At 44.4% G+C, this 5990-nt stretch overlaps 1 long non-coding RNA gene across 1 annotated transcript; it reads right to left on the minus strand.

The window, feature by feature from the left end:
* Positions 1–2837: 2837 nt before the first annotated feature.
* On the minus strand, positions 2838–4852 carry LOC141164122 (uncharacterized). The gene is made up of 3 exons (XR_012250835.1): positions 4755–4852; positions 3096–3198; positions 2838–3021 (listed from the first exon to the last, which is right to left on the minus strand). It is a non-coding gene; the product is annotated as an uncharacterized lncRNA (long non-coding RNA).
* Positions 4853–5990: the final 1138 nt, after the last annotated feature.

The following is a 5990-nucleotide window of genomic DNA, read 5'->3' on the forward strand; positions in this document are numbered from 1 at the left end:
AGGTTTGAGGAAGGTGGGGTGCCATGCATACCAGCATTGAGGATGTGGGGTGCCATGCATACGAGGATTGGGGATGAGGGGTACCATGCATACCAGGATTGGGGGAAGAGGTGTACCATGCATGCCAGGATAGGGGGATGAGGGGTACCATGCATACCAGGATTGAGGGGTGAGGGGTACCATGCATACCAGGATTGGGGGATGAGGGGTACCATGCATATGAGGATTGGGGGATGAGGGGTACCATGCATACCAGGATTCGGATGGAGGGCCATATATACCAGGATAGGGATGAGGGGTACTATGTATAAAAGGATAGGGATGAGGGGTGCCATGCATACCAGAATTAGGGGCTCCATGCATGCCAGGATTGAGGGATGAGGGGACCATGCATACCAGGATTGGGGGATGAGGGGACCATGCATACCAGGAATAGGGGTGAGGGGACCATGCATACCAGGATTAGGGGATGAGGGGTACCATGCATACCAGGATTGGGGGATGAGGGGTACCATGGATACCAGGATTGGGGGATGAGGAGTGCCATGCATACCAGGATAGGGATGAGGGGGCCATACATACGAGGATTGGGGATTAGAAAGTCATGCATACCAAGATGTGGGGTTGGGTACCATACATACCAGGATTGGGATGAGGGGTTCCATGCATACCAGATTTCAAATGTGGGGTGCCATGCATACCAGGATTGGGGATGGGCGGTGCCATGCATACCAGGTTTGAGGAAGGTGGGGTGCCATGCATACCAGCATTGAGGATGTGGGGTGCCATGCATACGAGGATTGGGGATGAGGGGTACCATGCATACGAGGATTGGGGGAAGAGGTGTACCATGCATGCCGGGATTGAGGGGCGAGGGGTACCATGCATACCAGGATTGGGCGATGAGGGGTACCATGCATACCAGAATTGGGGGATGAGGGGTACCATGCATAACAGGATAGGGGGATGAGGGGTACCATGCATACCAGGTTTGAGGGGTGAGTGATACCATGCATACCTGGATTGGGGGAAGAGGGGTACCATGCATATGAGGATTGGGGGATGAGGGGTACCATGCATACCAGGATTCGGATGGGGGGCCATATATACCAGGATAGGGATGAGGGGTACTATGTATAAAAGGATAGGGATGAGGGGTGCCATGCATACCAGAATGAGGGGCTCCATGCATGCCAGGATTGAGGGATGAGGGGACCATGCATACCAGGATTGGGGGATGAGGGGACCATGCATACCAGGATTAGGGGTGAGGGGACCATGCATACCAGGATTGGGGGATGAGGGGTACCATGCATACCAGGATTGGGGGATGAGGGGTAACATGGATACCAGGATTGGGGGATGAGGAGTGCCATGCTTACCAGGATAGGGATGAGGGGCCATAAATACAAGGATTTGGAATTAGAAAGTCATGCATACCAAGATGTGGGTTTGGGTACCATACATACCAGGATTGGGATGAGGGGTTCCATGCATAACAGATTTCAAATGTGGGGTGCCATGCATACCACGATTGGGGATGGGCGGTGCCATGCATACCAGGTTTGAGGATGGTGAGGTGCCATGCATACCAGCATTGAGGATGAGGGGCGCCAAGCATACGAGGATTGGGGATGAGGGGTACCATGCATACCAGGATTTGGGGAAGAGGAGTACCATGCATACAAGGATTGAGGGGTGAGGGGTACCATGCATACCAGGATTGGGCGATGAGGGGTACCATGCATAACAGAATTTGGCGATGAGGGGTGCAATGCATACCAGGATAGGGATCTTGGGGGGCCATGCATACCAGGATGAGGTGTGCCATGCATGCCAGGATTGGGGATGAGGGGTGCCATGCATGCCAGGATTGGGGATGAGGGGTGCCATGCATACCAGGATTGGGGATGAGGGGTACCATGCATACCAGGATTGGGGGAAGAGGTGTACCATGCATACCAGGATTTTTGGGGATGAGGGGGACCATGCATACCAGAATTGGGGGATGAGGGGTACCATGCATACCAGGATAGGGGGATGAAGGGTACCATGCATACCAGGATTGGGCAATGAGGGGTGCCATGCATGCCAGAATTGGGCGATGAGGGGTACCATGCATACCAGGATAGGGATCTGGGGGGGGCATGCATACCAGGATTTGGATGAGGGGCCATGCATACCAGGATGGGGATGAGGGGTATCATGTATGCCAGGATTCGGATGAGGGGTACCATGCATACCAGGATGAGGGGTGCCATGCATGCCTGGATTGTGGATGAGGGGTGCCATGCATACCAGGATTGTGGATGAGGGGTGCCATGCATACAGGATTGGGGGTGAGGGGTGCAATGCATCCCAGGATTAAGGATGAAGGGTGTCATGCGTACCAGGATTGAGAGTGAGGGGTGCCATGTGTACCAGGATTGGGAGTGATGGGTGCCATGCATACTAGGATAGGGATTAGGGCAGCACATAACAGGATGGAGGAACAGGATTGGGGAGCACAAATACTAGGATGGGGGCAGCACAAATACCAGGATGGGGGCAGCACAAATACCAGGATGGGGGCAGCACATACCAGCATGGGAGACCATATACCAATAAAAATGCTCGCCACCCAGGCGTAGAACGGGCTCAATAGCTAGTACAATATGTTTTTCAAATGATTGACAAGATCGTGTGGGATGACAGTTATTCTTGGATCACCTGTAATATAGCTTCATTATATACTTGCATCCTACACAATTATAGCATTACTGAGATTCCTGATTTCCTTGACAAATACACAATATATAATTAGTATTTGAAAATGTTTATTGTCGTGATTTCGCAATATTTTTTGAAGCTATAATATCTGCAGTTAAATAGAGTTCTCAACATCGTTGACAAATATCAATGTTTCTTGATAGGGAGAAAAAAGGTTTTTTTCTGAAGGTAACCCTTATGTCCATGATATGGTGTGCTGCAGCCGCTGCATGACGTAGTCCACATAATCCAATATAGTCTAAATGAAGAAACCTGTAAAATCACAAAATATAGTAAAAAAATGTTAACAAAAAGAATGTTTTAAGAACAAGAAGCTTCATACTTACTATACTGTCACATCCCAGGTCCTGACATCCCCAGGGCTGGGTTCTCTGATGCAGGCTTTTCACTGAGATGTCAGATGTTCAATCCCATCTTCTTTAGATAGATCTTACAGAAAGGACATGAGGGAAAAGCGAGTTCTACTATTACAGGTATAGTATTATTGATACTAGCTAAATGTAACTGTTCAAATAATATAACCTAAAATTGAGAACAAATGATTATATTTTATAGCTTGCAAAAATGTGAATATTCAATTTGCACTTTATACAGGGCCAAAAAAATTATGAAAAACAAAGGCAGAGTCTTATCTAAATTAAGCACTAGGAAAAAAGTAGATCCAATAAACAGTTTTTTGTGACTACTTACAGATGGGAATTTTTCCAGATTAAAATTATAGTGAAACTTTCCATGTGAGTCCTCACTGGGAGGATTCTATTGGAGGGCTTTTATTTTTCCACCACTGTGTTAGCAAGTATATTTTCCCCAAGCTTCATAATGGAAAGAAATGCAGTTTAGACAATTAGTTATCGCACCAAGGTTTCTTTAAATGTGGAGTTTCAAAATGTGCAGCAAATCACTCTCTCCTTGCAGCTGATATCACTTCTAGCTATAGGCAAGCAATGTCATCAGCGTGGAAAGAGTGATTTGTGAGCTCTCCTGCACTGAAGTGATAGGAGAGGAGACAAGCAATCTCAGATGCAAGGAGAGAGTCAGTTGTGTGCTCATTCCTGGTCTGGGACATTGACCATATAACGGAGGTTTATCTTCTGGCTCTGGGCAAGCTGGCTCTGTCAATCAACAAAGAAGTAGCAGTAATCAAGATAAATGGGTGGAACATGCACCAAGGACCCTCATTTACACATTACAATAAAGTTGTTTTTGGAGGCTACAGAGGAACAGATTTAAAAACAAAAATAAGGATTTGTATCTGTGCTCCATCTAACAAATGTAGTTACCTTGAAGTGTAAGTTTTGGATTACAGACTTCTTATAAACTAAAGCACTAAACCATGAAAAAAGTATATACATTTGGAGTGATAGTTAAAAGGTAATCAATGAATTATACTCAAAATAACTTTACAGCTTGGTCCACCCTTATACAGCTTTGTCAATTGAAAAAAACCCAAAAGAATTTGGTCCTATTTACACATCCGATTTTAATATACTGTATGTATTCTATGCATTTTTTTTCACTGATAAAATAAATATCCATCATTGTCTTTTGGGTTTTTTCTTTTGTCTGGGGACATGTACAAGTTTGGTCCAATTTGGAGAGTAAACTTGCAAATTCCAATGATAGGATCTGTGTTCCAAAGAAAATCACAAATACTGTATGTCATCAATGTTGCATCCATGGGATGTCTCAAAAACAAATTTAATAATTCTGATGAAAAATGAAAACAATATTTGTGTCCATAGAGCTCACAATAGCCATATCCTTAAGTTATTGAGTACAATATCTGGAAATGAGTAAATCTGCCAAATTTTTAATTGGGCAGTTGCGTTCATATCCTGCCAATAAATTATTCGATGAGAATTGAATGAGCCCAAATTGACATTAAGAGAGTTGATTATTAAGCTCTATGGTCTCGCAACCCTAATGCAAAATAAATAGTTAGACCATGAAAGGGTTAAAAAAATCATGCACACCAAGCCCCTCACCTATGCCTGCTCCTACGTTCCCTGTTGTTTCTTCTCTGGCCTCTGAGGCCCCAGCTCTGCTCCGTAGCTTGCCTCCTCTTCAATCTACACCAATACATGTGGCTCCAGCTAGGGCTTGGTACACATTCTAACTAGTGATAAGTGGATTGTTTGATCAAAATTATGTCAACTAAGCACCAAATATTATTTTCATGCACTATTGCTGTTTATTTATTTACTGCAGGGTATTTGCTTATTATGTTTATATCTTGGGTTTTTTCCATCATCAATGCAAAGTATGATATCTGGTTTGTCTAGTTGAGAGGACTAAGACTGTGATCTAAGGGGTAACATTTTTTCTTGTCGAAAGTGACAAGGGAAGCGTGGATTGTTAGGGTGAGGAGATTTAAAGTGGGTATGGAAACTATTCAGACCCCTTTACATTTTTCACTCTTTGTTTCATTGCAGCCATTTGGTAAATTCTAAAAAGTTCATTTTTCTTCTCATTAAAGTACACTCTGCACCGCATCTTGACTGAAAAAAACCAGAAATGTAGAAATTTTTGTAATTTTAATAAAAAAAGAGAAAACTTATATATCACATGGTCATAAGTATTCAGACCCTTTTCTCAGACACTCATATTTAAGTCACATGCTGTCCATTTCCTTGTGATCCTCCTGGAGAAGGTTCTACTCCTTCATTGGAGTCCAGATGTGTTTAATTAAACTGATAGAACTTGATTTGGAAAGGCACACACCTGTCTATATAAGACCTCACAGCTCACAGTGCATGTCAGACCAAATGAGAATCATGAGCTCAAAGGAACTGCCCAAGGAGCTCAGAGACAGAATTGTGGCAAGGCACAGATCTGGCCAAGGTTACAAAAGAATTTCTGCATTACTCAAGGTTCATAAGAGCACAGTGGCCATAATCTTTAAATGGAAGTAGTTTGGGACCACCAGAAGTCATCCTAGACCTGGCTGTCCAGCCAAAATAAGCAATCGTGGGAGGAGAGCCTTGGTGAGAGAGGTAAAGAAGAACCTCAAGATCACTGTGGTTGAGCTCCAGAGATGCAGTAGGGAGATTTGAGAAAGTTCCACAAAATAAACTATCACTGCAGCCCTCCACCAGTCGGGCCTTTATGGCAGAGTGGCCCGACGGAAGCCTCTCCTCAGTGCAAGACATATGAAAGCACGCATAGCGTTTGCTCAAAAACACATGAAGGACTCCCAGACTATGAGAAATAAGATTCTCTTG

This window comes from Phyllobates terribilis, unplaced genomic scaffold (assembly GCF_046119375.1).
Source record: "Phyllobates terribilis strain yellow unplaced genomic scaffold, ASM4611937v1 Scaffold_10__3_contigs__length_209671492, whole genome shotgun sequence".
Classification (NCBI taxonomy): Eukaryota; Metazoa; Chordata; class Amphibia; order Anura; family Dendrobatidae; genus Phyllobates; species Phyllobates terribilis.